This window comes from Triticum dicoccoides, chromosome 5A, assembly GCF_002162155.2.
Source record: "Triticum dicoccoides isolate Atlit2015 ecotype Zavitan chromosome 5A, WEW_v2.0, whole genome shotgun sequence".
In the NCBI taxonomy this organism is placed as follows: domain Eukaryota; kingdom Viridiplantae; phylum Streptophyta; class Magnoliopsida; order Poales; family Poaceae; genus Triticum; species Triticum dicoccoides.
This window is the reverse complement of record NC_041388.1, coordinates 48520082-48545967: the sequence shown is the minus strand read 5'-3', so window position 1 is coordinate 48545967 and position 25886 is coordinate 48520082. Positions and strand designations below refer to the sequence as shown.

At 45.7% G+C, this 25886-nt stretch overlaps 1 pseudogene; it reads left to right on the top strand.

Moving 5' to 3' along the window:
* Positions 1–992: 992 nt before the first annotated feature.
* The window catches only part of LOC119299159, a 25970-nt pseudogene continuing 1076 nt past the window's right edge, over positions 993–25886 (top strand).

Here is a 25886-nt window from a genome sequence, read left to right as displayed (position 1 = left end):
GATCCAGGAAATCAACTTCAGGTGTTCAAATAAAATTCACCCTAACAGATAAGTCCATTTTCCCATGGTAATACAAATTGTTCACAAAAGAACCAATATCTCAAAAGAGAAGAAAACTACAAAGAGCTATATATCTAAATCCAAAGATAATTCATTAGCTTATCTTTTACTAATGAATTCGATCCAAAGATAATTATTTGTTATTTTTAAATCAACAGTCTCCCTCTTTACTAATGTGGTCATGTATAGAGCTATATATCTAAATCCAAAGATAATTCATTTGCTTATTTTTTTTACTAATGATTCGATCCAAAGATAAGTATTTGTTGTTTTTAAATCAATAGTCTCCCTCTTTACTAATGTGGTCATGTACAGAGCTATATCTCTCTCAATGACTAAATGCAAACATAAGCTACACATGTACATGGCGCTCATCCCGTGACCCATTTGTGCTGCTGTTGCATCTCCACTGGCGGTGGTGGGCATGGCACTACACGGCTTGACCATGGGGGCTCCATCCTATCCGCATCCGGTGCCGGCGGCTTGGTAAAGCTCTCCATCGGCACAGCCACACGCCGCACAGAGGTCAGAGCCCCGTGTCCCCGTGCTCGTTCAGCTCTGGTGCTGCTGGATTTGCTGAATTTAGACTGACTTTTTTAGGGGCATTTGGACTGAGTTGAGCTGCTGAGTATCTCTAGTGTAGTCCTGCGTGAGATCTCTAAAAAGATCTCATGAAGATCAGGAATGCACCAGTCTTCAGTTCATATGTGTTTATCACAGCTTATGATAGTTCATATGTGTTCATCACGGCTTGTGATTTCTGGGAAAATCTCTCAATGTGCTTCTCAACATCGCTGGCTTGGTAAGTGTAGCAGTAACCGCTCTACGTACATGGTTGCAGACAAAGTACAACGTAGGTTCACAATTTTTTTAGATCTAATGTTTTTGAACCTAGGGATATGTATACAGTAAGAAACTTTCTTACCGACGCAATGGTCATGGTCGTGGTCGCGGTAGCAGACGCCGAGGTCTTCATGGCGCCACCGCTCTCCTTCCACGTCTCCACCAAGTTCAGAGACGGTGCGGCAGTGGCGGACCCGTCACTGTCCTTAAGGTCTGCCATCTTTCACGGCGGCCACGATGGCCAACCTCGACGCAGGCTTCGTCTTCGTCGGCTATGCGGTGGTGGATGCCTTTCTCTCCCTCGAAAACACCATGACGGCCACCGTAGACCCTTCCCTGCCAGCCGGCATGGTCGCCATAGCAGGCATCACCTTCCCGTCCATCCCGCACTCGTCGGCTGCCTCTTCCGCGACCCTCTACACAACTACAGGGCTCCTGCTTCCATGAAAAGGCAATATAATTTATATTCACCAAGAAGCAACAGAAGTAAGATCACTATATTAAATCCTGATGAACCATTTATGCCGAGATACATACGGAGCAACACATCAGTTAAACTAAATCTAGCAATATAGTAAACTTGGCACCGGGTAAACCCCAGATTAAACAATGTGGTAGATAGTTGTTTACCTGAATGACTTGCTAGCTGTCGGTGTCAAAACCGGCGGATCTTGGGTAGGGGGTCTCGAATTGTGCGTCTAAGGTCGATGGTAACAGGAGATAGGGGACACGATGTTTACCCAGGTTCAGGTCCTCTTTATGGAGGTAATACCCTACTTCCTGCTTGATTGATCTTGATGAATATGAGTATTACAAGAGTTGATCTACAATGAGATCGTAATGGCTAAATCCTAGAAGTCTAGCCTGTATGACTATGGTAATGAGTCTCTCCTTCCAGACTAAGTCGTCTGGTTTATATAGACACCGGGGAGATCTAGGGTTACACAAGGTCGGTTATAGAGAAAGGAATCTACATATCCAATCGCCAAGCTTGCCTTCCACGCCAAGGAGAATCCCATTCGGACACGGGTACGGTCATCGGTCTTCGTATCTTCACGGCCCATCAGTCCGGCCCATGGCTAACAGGCCGGACGCCCGAAGACCCCTTAGTCCAGGACTCCCTCACTAGCAGCTGCTAGAAATGACTTGTTAGGCTTTGTGAGATTTTTCTCTATATACAGAAGTATGTGACATTTCTCTCATAGCAAACAACCAATTTTCCCTTGAAAGCAAACAACCGATCCTTCTCTTCTTACCTTAAAAAAACAGTTCACCCTCTCACTCATCGCACGATGCAATGGTCACACTCACATCTCAATTCCCTGGCGTGCTCTGCCCACCACGGCTTCTCATTGTCGCCTCCCCTCGATGCCACGTCATTTAGCTCGCACCTTGCTCTCAGCGCCATGCCCCCTCCTCTCCATGACGTCGCCCGCCCCCTCCTCTCCCCTCCATGACATCCCAGGCCGATTCCCGGTGCCAAGGATTTCACACCATCATAGCCGAGGGTGACCACCACGACGACACAACCTGCTGCTAACCACAACACCGCACCTTCTCCAACAACATATTCCTCTGGTGTTTGTAGATGATGGTTGCTGATTTGTAATTGCCAAAGAAACAACCTGTGTAGCTTCCTGTTTGATAGCATAGTAGTCAGAGAAATAACCTTGCATACCTAGTTCACATGGTCATGATATCATGATTAAACTGGATTTCTAGGGGTGACGCCGGACTGTCTTTCGGCCGAGGGCTCGGAAAATATGTCCGTCACCAACTCGGAAGTGGAGAGCACCATGAATCATCGGTGCTTGAGGGCCATTTTACGAGCCCCCCGCTGTTCAAAAGAGGCGTTCGATGCCTTCAGCTCAGCTGATGCATATATGCGAGCTGCTCAAGATGGGCTTGGCAAAGCCATAAAGCAGCATTTGACGGACGTGCGAGTAAGGTTTATTTTGTCTGAAAAGGATAAGCACATGCTAGTAGCCCCCGAGACTGAAAGCAGTTGGCACAAGTGATTTAAGGATCGATCTATAACCAGGTTCTGACGGAGAGGAACAACCTGCTAGCTCAAGAGTTGGAGCAGTGTCGAACACAACTAAATGCTTCTACCGCCGAACTGAAAGAGTCCAAGAAGGCATCTCCTGGAAAAGTTCCCCTCCATCGAGGAATAGCAGGTATACAATAGCTGTGCTAATACTAGTGCTTATCTCATAATAGGACCATCAGGTCAACTGGAAGAGAAGTTGAAGACCGCTCAAGCGGGAGAGAAAGAGGCAAAAAGACTACATGCTGCAGGCAAATGGGTGTTGACCCGAGTCAGACAGGAGAAAAACAAACTCCAAGATTCAAATACCAAACTGGGTGAAGAATTGAAAGATGTGCAAGCCCAGCTAGCCGACGCCGTGAAGGAGAACAAAAAGCTGCGAGGCGGCATATTCAGTATGTGGCCGGATTGAACTTATAGCAGCTTGGGGTAAAAGTAGCTGATATAGCTGTGGTTGCAGGTATGTTGACGGGCCACCCCGAAGAGGAGGTGTCCGGATCATCAGGTGATCACCTGCAAGAGCTGTCGCAGTTGCACGAGCGAGCTCGGCAGGCAATGCGGAGTGTAGCTAAGGCCTTATGGCCATCCGACTCCCCTCCAGGGAGTATGGAGAAGCTTGTAGAGATGTTCAAGGGAGCACGGCGGCGTATCTGACTATGGAAGATATCGGCTCGCCGAGAGGGTGCGCGAGAAGCCTGGGCAATGGTAAAAACACGATATACCAAGCTGGATCCGAATCACATGGCCCGGGTCGGACCGCTAGGGTCAAATAGGGAAGAAATTCCCGTTAGTTTGGTATATAACCAAGTAGAAGTAGCCGCCAAGTATTCCCAACAGGATTGTAAGTTAGATAGCCTACTGGACGGCATAGAGGAGGAAGTTTTTGAGTCCAAGTGACTATGTACTTTCCTTTGCATATGTAGCTCTAGCTGAAAACGATTGTCATGGCGGACCTTTTCGCTTCAACCTCTCGACCCGAAGGTGCGGAGTGTTTCCGAATACCAGAACGGCCAAGTAGACCGGGTATGCATGGAAACCAGGCGTAGGGGTCATAGTTTCTTGAACAAACAATTATCCGGCTAGTTATGTTATATTACATTAAGAGTGTAAGAAACATCTACCCGAGAGAATAGTACCGTTAAGGGTTCCTTTCCCTGGGTGTGCATGCATCGATGTGCATGTCCGAACTGTGATGAAGAAATCACAATGTGTATAGCTTCCGGGGGTTCACGATGGGACGAATGCAAAAAACATCTTTAGTTCACCGACTGAATATTCGCTTAAGAACGCTAGCTTTCGGCTTCACCCAGTCCGAGGTACACATCCGGATGACCCGGCAGTAACAATCACAGATGTGCTCCCTTTATGCCCTAGCCGAACTATCGGGAACATAGGGCATAAGCACAGGAGCCAGGCAACCCAGCTTGGCCAAAACTTAAGTCATATCGATGCATATAATGGCGAAGAAAAGGTACATATGGGAAAAATGCATATGTGAGGAGTTTGACGCTCAGAAGGTAACAATAGCAAGCTTCTATCCAAGAAGCCCCCAGGTATAATAGACGTACATACTTCAAGACGTATGCGTCGGGGGTGTACAATCTAACCACCCGAAAGCTTATAAGGCTAGAAATAAAAACGAAAAGAGAGAGAAAAAATAATGGAAAAGTTGGGGGAAGGAAACGAACAAAGATTTCCGTGCTAGGCATAGAATCTTTGGAGTCTGGCCGCGTTCCAGGGGTTCGGCTCTAATAGACTGTCTGATGCATCACGCCGGCGGTATGCCCCTCCGGTGACAACTTCGTCGATGATGAAGGGACCCTCCCACTTGGGCTTGAGTTTGTCCTTTTTCTTCTCCGGCAGGCGTAGAACGAGTTCGCCGACGTTGTAAGTTTTGGCCTGCACCTCTCTACTTTGATACCTGCGAGCCTGCTGTTGATAAAATGTGGAATGGGCTTTTGCAATGTCGCGCTCCTCCTCCAGGGCATCTAAGTTGTCCTGCCGATCGAGCTTGGCCTCTCTCTCTCTTCGTACATGCGCACCCGAGGTGAGTCATGAATAATGTCGCAGGGCAGTACTGCCTCTACGCCGTACACCATGAAGAAAGGTGTGTATCTGGTGGTGCGATTGGGCGTGGTCCGTAGCCCCCAGAGTACAGAGTCGAGCTCCTCAACCCAGTGCTTGTTTGACTCTTTCAAAGACTGCACCAGTCTGGGCTTAATGCCGCTCATAATAAGACCATTGGGTCTTTCGACCTGACCGTTTGTTTGTGGATGATATACAGAGGCATAATCGATCTTGATGCCCAGATTAGCGCACCAAGTTTTCACTTCGTCGACTGTAAAATTGGAGCCGTTATCAGTGATGATGATGTGCGGAACACCGTAACGGTGTACAATGCCGGATATAAAGTCTATTACTGGCCCAGACTCGGCCATTTTGACTGGTTTTGCCTCTATCCACTTGGTGAATTTGTCCACCATGACTAGCAAATATTTCTTCTTATGGCTTCCTCCTTTAAGGGGTCCGACCATATCCAGTCCCCAGACCGCCAAATGCCAAGTGATGGGGATTGTTTGTAGGGCGGTGGGGGCATATGACTTTGGTTGGTGAAGAGTTGGCATCCAACGCAACGTTGGACAAGGTTATGTGCATCTGCTCGGGCCATCGGCCAATAAAATCCTGTACGGAAGGCCTTGCTAACAAGGGCCCAAGCTGCGGCGTGGTGCCTGCCGAGACCGGCATGAATCTTAGCCAGTAGCTGCCGCCCCTCCTCCTTAGAGATACATCTTTGAAGGACTCCGGTAGCGCTTTTCTTATAGAGTTCTCCGTCGTGAACCTTGTAGGACTTCGAACGCCGGACAATACGGCGGGCCTCATTCTGGTCCTCAGGAAGCTCCTTCCTGTTGAGGTAGGCCAGGTAGGGTTCGGTCCACGGGGCAATTATTACCATGATGAGATGTGCCGACGGTGTTACTTTGGTGGCTGAGCCTCCAATGATGTCGGTGTTTTCGGAATCTGGGGTTATGTTTGGGTCCGGACTAGTGTTACCGTTTTCCCCCTGCCACACCACGGATGGCTTGAAAAGCCTTTCCAGAAAGATATTAGGTGGGACGGGGTCGCGCTTAGCGTCTATATGAGCAAGAACGTCCGCCGCTTGATTACTCTCTCGAGCCATATGATGGAACTCGAGCCCCTCGAACCGAGCCGACAATTTTATGACGGCATTACGATAAGCTACCATCTTAGGATCTTTGGCATCAAAGTCTCCATTTATTTGAGATATTTTGAGGTTTGAGTCCCCGCGCACTTCCAGGCGTTGTATGCCCATGGAGACAACCATTCAGAGACCGTGCAATAAGGCTTCGTATTCAGCTATGTTGTTGGAGTCTGTGTATAGTATTTGGAGTATTTACTGAATGACGTCTGCAGTAGGGGACGTTAAAACGACACCCGCTCCTAGCCCTGCCAGCATTTTGGAGTCATCAAAGTACATAACCCAATTGGAATATGTGCCGTACTCTTTAGGGAGTTCGGCCTCTGTCCATTCGGCGACGAAGTCAGCCAGTACTTGGGATTTGATAGCTTGATGTGGTTTGTATGTAATATCAACTGGAAGAAGCTCAATGGCCCATTTGGCAATCCGGCTCATGGCATCGCGGTTGTTTATTATGTCGTTGAGTGGTACTATAGAAGCCACCATAATCGAGCACTCTTGGAAGTAGTGACGGAGCTTTCGGGATGCCATGAAGACCGCGTATGCTATATTTTGATAATGGGGGTACCGGGGTTTGCATGGTGTAAGGACAGTGGATATGTAGTATACTGGCTTCTGAAGCTGGAATTTGTGTCCGGCCTGGTCTTGTTCAACGACGAGCATGGCACTCACCACTTGATGTGTTGCCGATATGTATAATAATATCGGTTCACCGACGTCTGGCGCGGCTAGGATTGGGTTGCTCGCCATAAGGGTTTTTATTTCTTCCAGTCTGGCTGTCACCGCGTCCGTCCACTCGAAGTGATCGGTTCGCCGTAGAAGGCGATAGCATGGCAGTGCCTTTTCTCCCAATCTGGAGATAAAGCGGCTTAGAGCTGCCATGCAACCCGCAAGTTTTTGGACTTGTTTAAGGTCTGTTGGCGTAGCCAATTGTGACAGAGCTCGGATTTTGGCTAGATTTGCTTCAATTCCTCTGTTGGAAACGATGAAGCCCAGCAGTTTTCCAGCGGGGACGCTGAAAATGCACTTTTCTGGATTGAGTTTAATGTCATACGCGCGGAGGTTGTCGAATGTGAGACGTAAATCGTCTATTAATGTCTCGACGTGCTTGGTTTTGATGACGACGTCATTGACATAAGCTTCAACTGTCTTGCCGATCTGTTTATCCAGGCGTGTTTGAATCATGCGTTGGTATGTGGCGTCGGCGTTCTTAAGCCCGAAGGGCATGGTGTTGAAGCAGAATGGCCCATATGGGCTAATGAATGATGTTGCAGCTTGATCATACTCCTTTATTTTTATTTGATGGTATCCGGAATATGCGTCAAGGAAACACAATGAGTCGTGTCCTGCGGTAGCATTGATGATTTGATCGATGTGGGGGAGAGGGAAGGGATCTTTAGGGCAAGCCTTGTTGAGGTCTTTAAAATCGACGCACAGGCGCCAGGATTTGTCCTTCTTTGGTACCATCATTAAGTTTGCCAGCCAATCCGGATGTTTTATTTCTCTAATGAATCCAGCCTCAATTAGCTTGGCTAACTCCTCTCCCATGGCTTGCCGTTTGGGTTTGAGAAAGTGCCGCAGTGCTTGTTTGACTGGTTTATATCCCTTTAATATATTGAGACTATGCTCGGCCAGTTTACGTGGGATTCCAGGCATATCGGAAGGGTGCCAGGCGAATATATCCCAGTTTTCGCGAAGGAAATCCCGTAGCGCGGTGTCGATCATTGGGTCTAGTTGTGCTCCAATAGATGTTGTCTTCTTGGGGTCCATTGGGTGGACCTGGAATTTGACTATTCCTTCTGCCGGCTTGAAGGAGGTCGATTTTGGGTTGTTTGTCTAAGATCACATCGTTTTTATCCACCGTACAGCGCATCGCGGTTAATTCTTCGGCCGCGAGGGCTTCAGATAATGCCTCAAGGGCCAGGAATGCGGTTTTATTTTCGGCGCGGAGTGCTATGTCCGGATCACTAACAAGTGTGATTATGCCGTTTGGTCCTGGCATTTTGAGCTTCATGTACCCCTAATGAGGTATAGCTTGGAAGCGTGTAAAAGCGTCCCGCCCCAGCAGGGCGTGGTATCCGTTGTTGAAAGGAGCCACTTGGAAGGTGATCTCTTCAGACCGATAATTCTCCGGCGTGCCGAATACCACGTCAAGTGTGATTTTTCCTGCACAGTGCGCCTCCCGACTAGGAATTATTCCTCGGAAAGTCGTGCTGCTTTTCTTGATGCGCCTCTTGTCTATTTCCATTTTGTGAAGTGTATCCTCATAGATGAGGTTTAGTCCGCTGCCGCCGTCCATGATGACCTTGGCGAGTCTAAAGTTGTCCACGATGAGACTGAGGACTAATGCGGCTGGCGCTCGGACTGTCTTGTATTTTGGTTCGTCCCCGGCATTAATGGTTATAGCCGTGTTGTTCCAAGGGTTTATCGCGGCGATTTGACAGACTTCGACAAGGTCACGGAGTGCCCTTTTGCGCTTACTGTTTGAAGTGAATGTCTCGAAGACCGTCAATACTCTGGGGTCGTCGTCTTTTGGAGGGTTTTGATCTGGGACGTTTTTGGTAAGGATGTCCTCGCCGCTCTTGGCTACCTGTCGGAGTATCCAACATGCTCTAAGGCTGTGGGTTGGTATGGTGTCCGGTGTTGTGTGTATTTTACATGGGCCATCAAGCCATCCCTCTAGAATGGTTCCATGCCGCGTAATGGATTTATGTTTCTTGGCTATTAGACTGGGTGTGTCATGGGAATGTGTCCTTTTCGCCTTGACCAGCGGTTGAGTTGGGACCGATGGCCCCCAACAAGGTGCCTGATCCTTCCAAGCGCTTTCCATTGTGCTGTACTTCTGTATGATATTTGCCAAGTCAGTGAAGTGTAGTTTACGGCGGCGATTAATGGCATTGAGGATTCCTTCATTCGTGCAATTGTTGCAGAACGCAAATATCATGTCCTCGTCGCAACAATCTTTAACCTTATCCTTGACAAGGAGGAACCTGGCCCAGAAGTGGTGGACCGTTTCCTGAGACTGCTATTGTATGCTCATGAGAGCGCTTACGTCTGGGTGGGTGGGTGGAATTGAATTCGGACCCTGACCCGATCGATGATCCGGAGTTTGAAGGTTTTCCAGGCTCGATAGTCCGGGCTCCGGAGTATCTTCTGGTTGTCTATGCCCGATGCCCGATTCTATGTTCGGAAGGCCAGTCACCTCCTTTTGCTGGTGGGTGTCTGGCCCTGCGGGGTCGGTGATCCGGACATAGTCCTTCTTTAGTATAGGGGAAGAGTTACCATCTTGCTCCTCGATTACTACTACCTGGTGAGTGACCGGTGGAGATTTGATTTCTCTTCGGTCGGGTTTAAGCCTGATCCGATCGTAATCTGTGGCGATCCCCAGGGCGATGATGCGATCAAGGAGCTAGTTTAAAGACGAAAACTCCGCCGAATCCATCTGCTTGGAGTGTTTGGAATCGATGCAAAGGGGATTTTCGATGTCCCGAGAAGTCATCGTTCGCTTAATGGCCGAGCGGGCGGTCATGGTAAAGCCGCCCAGCCAGAGTGTTTGGCCTGGGGCCAATTCTCCTCCGGCGGTGATATTGTCTTTAAAGACGAGGCGAGTCATCGATCCTGTCGTCGACGGCACAGTGGAACTCTCAATGAAAGCACCAATGTCGGTGTCAAAACTAGCGGATCTCGGGTAGGGGGTCCCGAACTGTGCATCTAAGGTTGATGGTAACATGAGACAGGGAACACGATGTTTAGCCAGGTTCAGGCCCTCTCTATGGAGGTAACACCCTACTTCGTACTTGATTGATCTTGATGAATATGAGTATTACAAGAGTTGATCTACCATGAGATCGTAATGGCTAAATCCTAGAAGTCTAGCCTGTATGACTATGGTAACGAGTCTCTCCTTTCGGACTAAGTCCCCCGGTTTATACAGACATCGGGGAGATCTAGGGTTACACAAGGTCGGTTACAGAGAAAGGAATCTACATATCCGGTCGCCAAGCTTGCCTTCCACGCCAAGGAGAATCCCTTCCGGACACAGGTACGGTCTTCGGTCTTCGTATCTTCACGGCCCATGGCTAACAGGCCGGACGCCCGAGGACCCCTTAGTCCAGGACTCCCTCACTAGCAGCTGCTAGAAATGACTTGTTAGGCTTTGTGAGATTTTTCTCTATATAAGAAGTATGTGACGTTTCTCTCATAGCAAACAACTGATTTTCCCTTGAAAGCAAACAACCGATCCTTCCCTTCTCACCTTAAAAACAATTCACCCTCTCACTCGTCGCATGATGCAACGGTCACACTCACATCTCAATTCCCTGGCGTGCTCTGCCCACCACGGCTTCTCATTGTCGCATCCCCTCGACGCCACGTCATTTAGCTCGCACCTTGCTCTCAGCTCCACGCCCCCTCCTCTCCATGACGTCGCCCACCCCCTCCTCTCCCCTCCACGACATCCCAGGCCGATTCTCGGTGCCAAGGACGGCACACCATCATAGCCGAGGGTTACCACCACGACGACACAACCTGCTGCTCACCACAACGCTGCACCTTCTCCAACAACATATTCCTTTGGTGTCTGTAGATGATGAATGCTGATTTGTAATTGCCAAAGAAACAACCAGTGTAGCTTCCTGTTTGACAGCATAGTAGTCAGAGAAATAACCTTGCATACCTAGTTCACATGGTCATGATATCATGATTAAACTGGATTTCTTTTGCTATGATAATAAAATTAACCATAGTGGTCTCTACAGTTCAGAAAGAAGTGGTTAATTTGGCGCAAGATAGATAACATAATTCTGAAAAAAAAACTCCATAATTTTTTTCAGCCAAACCAAAAATAGTTAGAGGAGATAGTAAATAAAATACCCCTTCAATTCTAGAATTGTTATAGAGGCGTCACAACTATGCTACTACTACACAAATGTATGAAACTTTTTGAAATTAAATTATCATATCTAAACTCAAAACATCGGGGCATCCTTAATTCATACATTCAGAGCAATGCAAACCTCCTAAACATGCTGGACCTATGTGCTAGAAACTTCTAAAAAAATTGTAAAGAAATAGCAAATTCATGAACCATACATGACCTAATTAAGCCCTAGTAAGGATAAATTAGTGTCTATATGAATGCAACCACATATATTTTATCTCTGTGTCTTCTACGTAATCCAATTCATATGATACCCTTGGTTTTCCTGAACTTGATGGGTAACAAACAGTCTTAAAATATCCCGAGGGAATAAAATTATTTGAAAGCTGCACTCTAACCTGCAACAATAAGGGGAGAAAATTAAAATACACATTTTCTATTAAAAATGATCACCATGATCTTAAATAAGCAAATAGAGCATTAATCATTTTACACCGTGAGGTATACAAAACAAATGAGGTACGGGGCGACTTTGCGGGCGACAACATGGGCGGTCTCTCCCGCCGGGGAACATCGGGTAGGAGGGTGATTCTGGGACTCTGGGTGCTCTACGACGCCGCTGGAGACGCGGATGACAAGAACGGTGACTTAGACGGCGAGGAGTTGCCGGCGAGTTCGCCGACGCCGACGGACGCGATTTGCGAGGCATTCCGGGTTGGTTACTCCGAGATGGAGGTGTCACTGCTTGTCGACTTGGCGATCCCCCGCGTCGATCTGGCTAGGCAGGGACTGAAGGAGGAAGACACTGTCGAGATAGTCCGTCGGGTCATCCGTCGTCGTACGACGGCTTCGGCGATCAGGCCTTGGCGAGGTCCTCTACCCAAGGTGAGATTCCCCAAACCTACCTTGTGTGATTATTTCGAGGCGGGGGTGTGGAAGTTGGTTCAGAGAAAGAAGAAGAAGAAGCTGGCGGCGGCGGCAGCGGCGGCGGTGCCGGCGCCGGCGGTAGATTGGCTGAGATCCGTGCAGCGCGGATCCAGCGTTTGAATTTCCTGTTGGGCTCTGGTGGGCCTGATGTGGATGCTATGGCTGGGGGCCGGTTTGCTGATGGGTGTGAGGCCCAGAAATTGCCGGTACAGAGTGGGCCAGGGTTAGCTGGGTCAGAGGTGCCCGCTTCCGGACAGGCACCGGAGTTGCCCGGTCAGGTTGTCGACGTGGTGACGGCGCTGGCTAATGCTGTGGTGCCGGTGCCCGTGACTGAGCCCTTGTTGACGGGTGCTGTCAGTGCCGCCGACAAGACAGATGCACATAGAGCTTCAAAGTGGGCTCTTAAAAAGGAGAAGATGTTGTGTTATCGATGTGGTGAGAGGGGCACTTTATAGCTGAATGTGTGACTGGGTTATGTGATACTTGCCTCAAGCCAGCGCATGACACGGGGGAGTGCCTGATACTGCGTGATCATATGCCGAGTATTACCATTTATGGAGTTTATTTTGCCGGGTTGATGTTTTTTGAGTCTCCTAGTGCGAGGGAGATCCCAGAGGAGCCCCAGAGCACCACCACGGGGATTGTCAAAGTCACAAAAAGTGATGTGTCTGAGGCTCAGATTATGCGGAGGCTCAGTGAGTTAGCTCCAGGTAATTTTCAGTGGGAGCTTATTCTACTCAGGCCAATATGTATAAGGTTGATTTCCCTACAGCAGAGGACTTCGAGCGTCTTCTAAGTTTTGGGTTGTGCAGAGTACCTGGCACTGAGTGCATCCTCGAGTTCCATGAGTGGAAGAGGGTTGAGCCACAGGGCAAGCCTCTCACTCAGGTCTGGTTATGTTTCTCGGGGGCTCCCTCGAAGCCACTTCAGGATGCTCGGGTTGCTGCTAGCTTGGGGATACTGGTCGGGAAGACCGAGAGGGTGGACATGGCCTTTACCCGAGCCAACGGGGTGGCCCGACTGTTGGGGAACGCAGTAGTTTCAACAAATTCCTACGCACATGCAAGATCTATCATGGTGATGCATAGCAACGAGAGGGGAGAGTGTAGTCCACGTACCCTCGTAGACCGTAAGCGGAAGCGTTATGACAACACGGTTGATGTAGTCGTACATCTTCATGATCCGATCGAACCTAGCACCGAATGTATGGCACCTCCGCGGTCTGCACACGTTCGGCTCGGTGTGTCCCACGAACTCTCGATCCAACTGAGTGTCGAGGGAGAGCTTCGTTAGCACGACGGCGTGATGACGGTGATGATGAAGTTACCGACGCAGGGCTTCGCCTAAGCACTACAACGATATGACCGAGGTGGAATCTGTGGAGGGGGGCACCGCGCACGGCTAAGAAAACTGTCAACTTGTGTGTCTATGGGGTGCCCCTCCCCCGTATATAAAGGAGTTGAGGAGGGGGAGGGTCGGCCCTCTATGGCGTGCCCTGGGAGGAGTCCAACTCCCACCGGGTGTAGGATTTCCCCATTTCCCTAGTTGGAGTAGGAGAGAAGCAAGGAGGAGAGAGGGAGAAGGAAAGGGGGGCGCCCCCCCCTTCCCTAGTCCAATTCGGACCCAATGGGAGGGGGCACGCGTCCTGCCCTGGCCGCCCCTCTCTCTCTCTCCACTAAAGCCCACTAGGGCCCATATACTCCCCGGGGGGTTCTGGTAACCCACCGGTACTCCGGTAAATGCCCGAACTCACCCGGAACCATTCCGATGTCCAAACATAGTCATCCAATATATCGATCTTTATGTCTAGACCATTTCGAGACTCTTCGTCATGTCCGTGATCATATCCGGGACTTCGAACAACCTTCGGTACATCAAAACACATAAACTCGTAATACCGATCGTCACCGAACGTTAAGCGTGCGGACCCTACGGGTTCCAGAACTATGAAGACATGACCGAGACTCATCTCCGGTCAATAACCAATGGCGGAACCTGGATGCTCATATTGGTTCCTACATATTCTACGAATATATTTATCGGTTAAACCGCACAACAACATACTTAGTTCCCTTTGTCATCGGTATGTTACTTGCCCAAGATTTGATCGCCGGTATCTCAATACCTAGTTCAATCTCGTTACTGACAAGTCTCTTTACTCGTTCCGTAATGCATCATCCTGCAACTAACTCATTAGTCACAATGCTTGCAAGGCTTATAGTGATGTGCATTACCGAGAGGACCCAAAGATACCTCTCTGATACTTGGAGTGACAAATCATAATCTCGATCTATGCCAACTCAACAAACACCATCGGAGACACCTGTAGAGCATCTTTATAATCACCCAGTTACGTTGTGATGTTTGATAGCACACTGAGGGCGAGTTCTTTTGCTAGCTTTTTTGGGCTTCCAGAATAAGCTGCCCCCTACCCAGCTTATTCTAGAAGCCCAACCAAAATTTTCTTTTTAGAAGCCTACTAGTCAAGTCTCAACTACTAGGCTTCTAGAAAATAAATTTGGTTGGGCTTCTAGAATAAGCTAGGTAGGGGCATCTTTTTGCAGCTTATTCTAGAAGCCACCAAAAGAACGAGCCCTAAGTGTTCCTCCGGTATTCAGGAGTTGCATAATCTCATAGTCATAGAAACATGTATAAGTTATGAAGAAAGCAATAGCAACAAACTAAACGATCATCGTGCTAAGCTAACGGATGGGTCAAGCCAATCACATCATTCTCGAATGATGTGATCCCGTTTATCAAATGACAACTCTTTGTCCATGGCTAGAAAACTTAACCATCTTTGATTAACGAGCTAGTAAAGTAGAGGCATACTAGTGACACTCCGTTTGTCTATGTATTCACACATGTACTAAGTTTCTGGTTAATACAATTCTAACATGAATAATAAACATTTATCATGATATAAGGAAATATAAATAACAACTTTATTATTGCCTCTAGGGCATATTTCCTTCAGTCTCCCACTTGCACTAGAATCAATAATCTAGATTAATTGTAATGCTTCTAACATCCATGGAGTCTTGGTGCTGATCATGTTTTGCTCGTGAGAGAGGCTTAGCCAACGGGTGCGCAACATTCAGATCCGTATGTATCTTGCAAATCTCTATGTCTCCTTCCTTGACTTGATCGCAGATGAAATTGAAGCATCTCTTGATGTGCTTGGTTCTCTTGTGAAATCTGGATTCCTTTGCCAAGGCAATTACACCAGTATTGTCACAAAAGATTTTCATTGGACCCGATGCACTAGGTATGACACCTAGATCGGATATGAACTCCTTCATCCAGACTCCTTCATTTGCTGCTTCCGAAGAAGCTATGTACTCTGCTTCACACGTAGTTCCCGCCACGACGCTCTGCTTGGAACTGCATCAACAGACAGCTCCACCATTCAATAAAAATACATATCCGGATTGTGACTTAGAGTCATCCTGATCAGTGTCAAAGCTTGCATCGACGTAACCATTTACGGCCAGCTCTTTGTCACCTCCATAAATGATAAACATATCCTTAGTCCTTTTTAGGTATTTCAGGATATTCTTGACCGTTGTCCAGTGATCCACTCCTGGATTACTTCGGTACATCCCTGCTAAACTAATAGCAAGGCACACATCAGGTCTGGTACACAGCATTGCATACATGATAGAACCTATGGCTGAAGCATAGGGAATGACTTTCATTTTCTCTCTATCTTCTACAATGGTCGGGCATTGAGTCTGACTCAACTTCACACCTTGTAACACAGGCAAGAACCCTTTCTTTTCTTGATCCATTTTGAACTTCTTCAAAACTTTGTCAAGGTATGTGCTTTGTGAAAGTCCAATTAAGCGTCTTGATCTATTTCTATGGATCTTGATGCCTAATATATAAGCAACTTCACTGAGGTCTTTCATTGAAAAATTCTTATTTATGCTATTCAGAAATTCAGTATCATTTCCGATCAACAATATGTCATCCACATATAATATCAGAAATGCTACAGAGCTCCCACTCACTTTCTTGTAAATACAGGCTTCTCCAAAAGTCTGTATAAATCCATATGATTTGATCACACTATCAAAGCGTATATTCCAACTCCGAGAGGCTTGCACCAGTCCATAAATGGATCGCTGGAGCTTGCACACTTTGTTAGCACCTTTTGGATCGACAAAACCATATGGTTGCATCATGTACAACTCTTCTTTAAGATATCCATTAAGGAATGCAGTTTTGACATCCATTTGCCAAATTTCATAATCATAAAATGCGGCAATGGCTAACGTCATTCGAATGGCCTTAAGCATCGCTACGGGTGAGAAGGTCTCATCGTAGTCAACTCCTTGAACTTGTCGAAAACCTTTCGCAACAAGTCGTGCTTTGTAGACAGTAACATTACCATCGGTGTCAGTCTTCTTCTTGAAGATCCATTTATTCTCTATGGCTTGCTGATAATCAGGCAAGTCAACCAAAGACCATACTTTGTTCTCATACATGGATCCCATCTCAGATTTCATGGCCTCAAGCCATTTTGCGGAATCTGGGCTCATCATCGCTTCCTCATAGTTTGTAGGTTCGTCATGGTCAAGTAACATGACTTCCAGAACAGGATTACCGTACCACTCTGGTGCAAATCTTACTCTGGTTGACCTACGAGGTTCTGTAGTAACTTGATCAGAAGTTTCATGATCATCATCATTAGCTTCCTCACTTACTGATGTAGGAATCACTGGAACTGATTTCTGTGATGAACTACTTTCCAATAAGGGAGTAGGTATTGTTACCTCATCAAGTTCTACCTTCCTCCCACTCACTTCTTTCGAGAGAAACTCCTTCTCTAGAAAGGATCCATTCTTAGCAACGAATATCTTGCCTTCGGATCTGTGATAGAAGGTGTCCCCAACAGTCTCCTTTGGGTATCCTATGAAGACACATTACTCTGATTTGGGTTCGAGCTTATCAGGTTGAAGCTTTTTCACATAAGCATCGCATCCCCAAACTTTAAGAAACGACAACTTATGTTTCTTGACAAACCATAGTTCATAAGGCGTCGTCTCAACAGATTTATATGGTGCCCTATTTAACGTGAATGCAACCGTCTCTAAAGCATAACCCCAAAACGATAGCGGTAAATCAGTGAGAGACATCATAGATCGCACCATATCTAGTAAAGTACGATTACGACGTTTGGACACACCATTATGCTGTGGTGTTCCGGATTGTTTCAAATGAATACCAAACTCGTAACTCAAATATTCCCCTCCATGATCAGATCGTAGAAACTTTATTTTCTTGTTATGATGATTTTCCACTTCACTCTGAAATTCTTTGAACTTTTCAAATGTTTCAGACTTATGTTTCATCAAGTAGATATACCCATATCTGCTCAAATCATCTATGAAGGTAAGAAAATAACGATACCCGCCGCGAGCATCAACACTCATCGGACCGCATACGTCAGTATGTATTATTTCCAACAAGTCTGTTGCTCGCTCCATTGTTCCGGAGAACGGAGTCTTAGTCATCTTGCCCATGAGGCATGGTTCGCAAGCATCAAGTGATTCATAATCAAATGATTCCAGAAGCCCATCAACATGGAGTTTCTTCATGCGCTTTACACCAATATGACCTAAACGGCTCTGCCACAAATAAGTTGCACTATCATTGTTAAACTTATATCTTTTGGCTTCAATACTATGAACATGTGTATCACTACTATCAAGATTTAGTAAAAATAGACCACTCATCAAGGGTGCATGACCATAAAAGATATTACTCATATAAATAGAACAACCATTATTCTCTGATTTAAATGAATAACCGTCTCGCATCAAACAAGATCCAGATGTAATGTTCATGCTCAACGCTGGCACCAAATAACAATTATTTAGGTCTAAAACTAATCCCGAAGGTAGATGTAGAGGTAGCACGCCGACGGCGATCACATCGATTTTGGAACCATTTCCCATGTGCATCGTCACCTCGTCCTTAGCCAATCTTCGCTTAATCCGTAGCCCCTATTTCGAGTTGCAAATATTAGCAACAGAACCAGTATCAAATACCTAGGCGCTACTGCGAGAATTAGTAAGGTACACATCAATAACATGGATATCAAATATACCTTTCACTTTGCCATCCTTCTTCTCCGCCAAATACTTGGGGCAGTTCCGCTTCCAGTGACCAGTCTCTTTGAAGTAGAAGCACTCAGTCTCAGGCTTAGGTCCAGACTTGGGCTTCTTCACTTGAGCAGCAACTTGCTTGCTGTTCTTCTTGAAGTTCCCCTTCTTCCCTTTACCCTTTTTCTTGAAACTGGTGGTCTTGTTGACCATCAACACTTGATGCTCCTTCTTGATTTCTACCTCCGCAACCTTTAGGATTGCGAAGAGCTCGGGAATTGTCTTATCCATCCCTTGCATATTATAGTTCATCATGAAGCTCTTGTAGCTTGGTGGCAGTGATTGAAGAACTCTGTCAATGACACTATCATCAGGAAGATTAACTCCAATGTGAAGGTAAAAGAAGCGGAAGATGAAAATATGAATATGAAAGATAAAAGGAAGCAAAATAAAAAAGAAGGTGATAAGAAAAAAGAGGAGAGTCATAAGACCTCTAAGAAGATGGCTAAGTACAAGGACGAGAAAGAGAAGAAAATGAGAGCTAATGAGAATAAATAAATTAAGGAGGAGGGGGCGGAGGGAAAGGGAGGAAAATGAGAAGAAGGTGAAGGCACATAAAGAAAGAGAGGACGCGAATGAGAATGAGAAAGAAGAGAAGGAGCGGCGAGAAAATAACAAATATATTGAGGAGCAACAAAAGGAGATAGATGAGCAGAAGGGAAGGAAGGAGAGTGATAAAGGGGAGGAAAGAGATGAGAAGGACTAGAATGACAATATTTTCTGCCCTCAATTCTAAAGGACGATTTATCCATGGAACAAGTGGTTGGTTTTCTTGATTCATAAAGAAATTAAAGTGACTAACTCATGTTTGGTGGTCCATTTTTATCTACCATATTTGCATGATTGTTGTCAAGATTCTCTTTTCCATTGAGGTCCACTTTAGGAATGGTGCTTACTATTTGACAAAGTTAAGATTGTACATAGTCTTTTTCATCACAATTTTTGTTCGAGTAGTTATTGATATGTTTCAAAGATGGACTATACTGTGTTTCCTGACTTTAAAAATGAGTAAAATAGAGATAACATATACACACATATATGAGTATGTTATATCCTAATATAATCTGCTTCATGAAAGTTGATATTATTCGTATTTACTGTTTTGTACATTGTAAAGAAAAGACACACATGTAATATTTCCCCCAAAATATAATGCATGTTTGGATAGCGGATTTGCACCCAACCCTGGCATTAGTTCAGATTGATTATTTACACCACTAGTTATCACCCAACTCTTGAAATCAATCTCCAAGACTACTATTGATCATGTCACTAATAAAGAGCTAGAATTGATCACCTTTGACGGGTGCCGGGCCCATCACTAATCTGTTGAGCTCGACATGTGTGTGTGTATACATATATTCTTAGACATTAATTAAATGATAACATATGTTGCAGCCAATTCCACTAGACTTCCACAAATACTTGGAAGAGTATACCAGAGTGGTTTCCCTGAGAGGTCCAAGCGGGAACAAATGGCAAGTAGAGCTGGATAAAATGTCCGGGGAGCTAAGCTTTGTGCATGGATGGAAGGAGTTTCTCTCAGACCATTGCGTCATGTACGACTGCCTGCTAGTATTCTATTATGATGGGCAGTCATAGTTCTCAGTGAAAGTGTTCTTGCCATCGTTCTGCGAGGACCCGTACGCGTTGCTCGACCATCCGCAACGCATGGAGGCTGCCATGGCCATTGATGATGAGAAAGGGCACACGTGCACCAATGCAGATGGTGCCCACAAAATGATGATGATGACGAAGAAGAACCAACCTCTGAAGAATATGAAGGGGGCGACAACATGAGCATCGATGCAGATGACACTATTTCGCAAGAGGAAGTGGAAAACACATTCTTAGAAAGTCCAGATAAAAAGGAAGAAAGTGAATGGCGCATGTCCTGCAACGACGCAGTGGAACCAGAACCATCGTAGCAACATGAGGAGGATCGGTCCAAGATCAACCGTGCCCCTGTCACTAGGTAAGACGTTGGTTTTATGGTCAGGAAGAGGGCTAGGTCCAGGAAGGCTGGTGATATCATAGTAGAACTGGACCGATCACACAAGCCAAAGGTTGCGGAGAGGAAAAGGCATGAAGCTCCACCTTGTGATTTGGCTTTTGAGAGAGAAGCATCAAGCGACAGTTTAGCAGGTAATTAAGAAGAATCCTCCCATTGATCGATCTATTTCAAAGTGGTAGTACTTTTTACATATGTACTGATACGATATGGCTTGATGTTGTAAAATGATTTCTTTGCACTTGGTAACGAGCTAACATGTGTCTGTGTGCACATTGAACCGTAAGCATAATCGGAGCATCGTCCACCCAAGAAGTCCAAGGCTAATGGGGCAAAGTCTCCATCTGGAGAATGATACATCCCAAATGTCTACTTTTCCAAACACTTTTGCTCTTGTTTTTGACTCTAATTTGCATGATTTGAATGGAACTAACCCGGACTCATGCTATTTTCAGCAGAATTGTCATGGTATTATTTTTGTGCAGAAATAAAAGTTCTCGGATTGAGGTAAAATTTATGGAGAATATTTCCAGAATATACTGGAGGGCACCACCCAGGAGCCACAAGCTCAGGGGGCGCGCCCACCCCCCAGGGTGCGCCTGGTGAGCTTGTGGGCCCCTGGAGCCTCTGGCAACCCTAATTCCAACTCCATAAGTATCATCTTGCGGAGAAAATCAGAGAGAAGGAATCATCGTGTTTTATGATATGAATCGACCGACACCTCCTGTTCTTCATCGGGAGGGCTGATCTGGAGTCCGTTTGGGGCTTCGGAGGGTGGAAATCATCGTTGTCATTATCATCAACCCTTCTCCATCAACAATTCTATGATGCTCACCACCAGGAGTGAGTAATTCCTTCATAGGCTTGCTGGAAGGTAATGGAGTTGGATGAGATTTGTCATGTAATCAAGTCAATTTGTTAGGGCTTGATCCCTAGTATCCACTATGTTCTAAGATTGATGCTGCTATGACTTTGCTATGCTTAATGCTTGTCACTAGGACCCGAGTGCCATGATTTCAGATCTGAACCCTCTATGTTTCATGAATATATTTGATTTCTTTGTCCTATCTTGCAAGTTGTATGCACCTATTATGTGTTATGATTCGCATACCCAAGGTGAAAAAATTGGGATTCTTTCCGGTGATTACTATAGTATGAGGAGTTCATGTATTCACTATGTGTTAATGATTTGTTTCAGTTCTCTATTAAAAGGGGGCCTTAATATCCCTTAGATTTCCTTATGGACCCCGCTGCCACTAGAGGGTAGGACAAAACATGTCATGCAAGTTCTTATTATAAGCACATATGACTATATACTGAATACATGCCTACATTACATTGATGAATTGGAGCTATTGTGTATTGCTCTAGGTTGTGATTTTTATATGATGAATACAATCCAACAAAATTATCCATCGTTGATCCAATGCCTACGCTTTTCTCATATTGGTCTTTGCTAAGTTACTTTCGTTGCTGCTACTATTACAATCACTACAAACTACTAGTGTTACTATTATTGTTCCTATCACTATTGTTACTGTGCTACTAAACACTTTGCTACATAAGTAAAATTTCCAGGTGTGGTGGAATTGACAACTCAACTGCTAAGGCTCATAAATATTCTTTGCCTCTCCTTCTATCGAATCAATAAATTTGGATGAAATACTACCCTCGAAGATTATCGCGATCCCCTATACTTGTGGGTTATCAAGACTCGACTTCAAAGGGAGGACTGTAAGTGCATCTAGTGCCACCCCTAGTTAGTTTTGGAGTATTGACGACAAACCTAGTTGAGGGACTAATGTGTTTGTGAGAATTGCAGGATAACACAAGTAGAAGTCCCTCATTGATTCGGTTTCACTACCAGAGATGACCCCTAAAAATGTATGAAGACATTGAAGCCAAAGGTGGTATATGAAGATATTCACATTGAAGACTATGACAAAAGAAGACACGTTATGAAGCCTATGGAGCTCGAAGACTTAGATCTTTCGTAGTTCTTTTTCTTTTTGTGTTGAGTCATAGGAACCACCGTACTGTTAAGTGGGGTCCAGGAGAACCAGTCAGAATGATTGAAGTGATGCCTAAACCAAAAACCTATGTCTTCGAATGAAGACAATGAGAGCGAATCTTGTCCAGAGCCGAACAAGTCAGCCTTGCTTGTAGCCCAAGTAAAGTTGCCATGAGAGTTTGAAATCTGACCGTTGAGACACATGTCAGTTCCTTAGTGACCAAGGGTCATTTCGAACAAATCAGGTTGGCTGCTCAGATTTCATTGCACGGCTATAAATAGCTATAAATAGCCCACCCCCTACAACCATAAACGGTTGGCTGCTCAGATTTCATTGCACGGCTTTTGTCATTTGAGAGCAACCCACCTCGAAGCCTTTGAGAGAAAATTCCTAGCGAGGAGAAAAGCCCTAACCACCCAGAGCCAGAGTACATTGGGCATCACTTAAGTCTTCTTGTCTGTGTGATCTGAAGACTTATTACACTTGAGGACTGTGCATCCCCAGACGGTTAGGCGTCGCGTTCAGAGCATCCAAGAGACATTGTGGATTGCCAGTGAACGAAGTCTGTGAAGGTTTGGGAGTCTACCTTGAAGACTTACCAGAGTGATTGGGTGAGGACTAAGTGACCTTAGCTCAAGGAGAATACGGTGAGGACTTGGTGTCCTCAGCTGCGTGTTCAGGACTGGGTGTCCGGGACTGTGTGTCCTAAGGTTTAAATACCTAGCCGCTCCAACCAGACGTACAGTTGTCACAGCAACTGGAACTGGTCCAACACATCATTGTCTTCAACGAGTCACTGGTTTCATCTTCACTTCCTTTTACTTACTATTACTCATTGTGAAGCCATTGCATGCTTGCTATATCTTTTGTCTTCACAATGTAACTGTATGATTTGTTTGGCTTCATAACTTCTTCCTACCTGATCCTTATTACACTGCAGCTACTTGTCATTGTGCTTTCACTCTGTTGAATACTTGATCATGGCTTACCTAGTGTAATCTAACTTCCGCTGCATAGTGATAGGCATATCTCTACTGTTTGTCTTCATAACTTCCACGTTTTGAAGACTTTCATAAAAATCGCCTATTCACCCCCCCCTCTAGTCGATATAGCGCACTTTCAAGGACCACCAAGTGTCACTTTGAAAGGTAATTAATTAAGATTAACCCTCCGATCCATTGATTTCAAACTAACTATTCTGATGGCTTGATGTTGTAAAATGATTTATATGCTCTTCTTCGATCGGAATGTATATGCTCATTTTCATCGGAATTTATATGCTCTTGTTATGAAGCTAACATGTACCTACTTGCACATCGAGTGGAAGCAGAACTGGAGCCTCATCCACCCAAGAAGTCTAAGGCTGAGGGGGAGAAGTCTACTGCTTCAGCTTCTAAAGGAGCATAATCAAGTAATAGTTTGGCAGGTAAGTAAGACGAAGCCTCCAATCGAGAATCGATTTCAAGATAAGTAGTGATGTTTTACGTATATATTTGTTTGAGATGGCTTAAATTTCAGTGTCAGTTTTGACTCTGCTAGCTAGATAGTAATGTATTTTACATTGTAAAATGATTCCTATATATGCTCTTGTCATCGAGCTAACTTGCGCACATATATGTAGTTCCTACAGGTATATTTGCACCAGAATCCATGTGCATGGACTTAACCACGTTGCATAAATATTTTGGTAACAAGCATGCACCGTAGAGTTAATTCCCGATGTTCAACAGGAGCAATGGTGAGACCCAACATGGCACAGGTAAATATTCTTTCTTCCCTCATGTAAGGGTGTGGTTCTATCACACTATACCACTGATTAGTGAATAGAACAAAATTTGAACAGAACTATCTTCATAATTTGCATCTTGTTTTATACTTAGTTGTCATCAAGGTTTAGAGAAGGCCGGAATTAAAGTTGCAGAGACGTCGAGTAACCCAAAGGGACAAGGAAGATGCCATGAACAGGGCACGGAGGTTCCAATCCAAGAGGCCCTGCGTGATCAAGGAAATGAAGCAAACCGATGTCTATGCCTCGTACTTCATGGTAATTAATCAAATTCTTCTCTTCATACACATATTCTAAAACTGCATTGCTCGCTTACTGGTCGACTTGGGACACCGTAGATCATCCTAGACATGTTCGTGAAAAGTTTCCTCCCAAAGGATAGCAGGAAGATGACGCTATGGGACCCTCAGCGAAGCCGTGGAAGGTGTTGTACGAGTACACCGGCAGCGAGTGTCCCCACGCGGCATTCAACGCCGGTTGGGGTGCGTTTGCCATGGAGAACAACATGGATAAGTGGGGTGTGTGCGTGTTCGAGCTCCTGGACCATGACTACAACATCAAGTTGCATGTCTATAGGGTCATGCTGGAGATCACTGATACGTCCATTTTGCATCATATTTTTATGTTGATATTTATTGCATTATGGACTATTATTAAACTTTATGATGCAGTTCTCATGCCCTTTCTCTCTTATTTTGCAAGATTCGCATGAAGAGGGAGAATACCGCAGCTGGAATTCTGGACCGGAAGGGAGCAATTCTGGACCGGAAAGGAGCAAATCTGAGATCCCTATTCTGCACAACTCCAAATGTCCTGAAACTTTACAGAGAATTATTTCGGAATATATTAAAAAAATATTGGGCGAAGAAATACCAGGAGGGGACCCACCAAGTGGCCATAAGCCTGGGGGGCTGAGCTTGTGGGCCCCCTGGCCAGCGTCCGGTGCCCATCTTCTGCTATATGAAGGGTTTTGAGCTAGAAAAAATAGAGATAAGACTTTTGGAATGAAGCGCCGCCGTCTCGAGGTGGAACCTGGGCAGAAGCAATCTAGGTCTCCGGCGGAGCGATTCCATCGTGGAAACTTCCCTCCGGGAGGGGAAAATCGAAGCCATCGTCATCACCAATCTTCACCAACATGTTCACCAGAACCATCTCATCTCAAACCCTAGTTCATCTCTTGTATTCAATCTTTGTCTCAAAACCTCATGTTGGTACATGTGGGTTGCTAGTAGGTTGATTACTCCTTGTAGTTGATGCTAGTTGGTTTATTTGGTGGAAGATCGTATGTTCAGATCCTTAATGATATTCAATACCCCTCTGATCATGAACATGAACATGCTTTGTGGTTAGTTACTTTTGTTCCCGAGGACAAGGGAGAAGTCTTGTTATAAGTAATCATGTGAATTTGGTATTCGTTTGATATTTTGATGAGATGTATGTCGTCTTTCCTCTAGTGGTGTTATGTGAATGTCGACATGACACTTCACCATGATTTGGGCCTAGGGGAAGGCATTGGGAAGTAGCAAGTAGATGATGGGTTGCTAGAGTGATAGAAGCTTAAACCCTAGTTTATGTGATCCATTAGTATCTTCCCACCTTCAAAATTCAAAATAAAATAAAAAAAAATAAAAAAAGTTAGTGATGGCGCACCTGCCCTCGGTGCGCCATTACTATGACGTATATATGGCTGGGCGTGGTCCTCTCCTCCTTACCTCTTCATTCTTCTCCTCCACTCCACCTCTCCTCCACTCCATCTCCTCCTCTCCTCCACTCCATCTTCCCTTCTCTCCTCCACCATACTACCCTCCTCCTCTCCGGCGACCTCCTCCTCCTCCTCTCCGGCGACCTCCTCCTCCTCTCCGGCGACCTCCTCCTCCCTCCTCTCCGGTGAGCTCCTCCTCCCTCCTCTCCTCCCATCCCCTCATGGTTTCTCC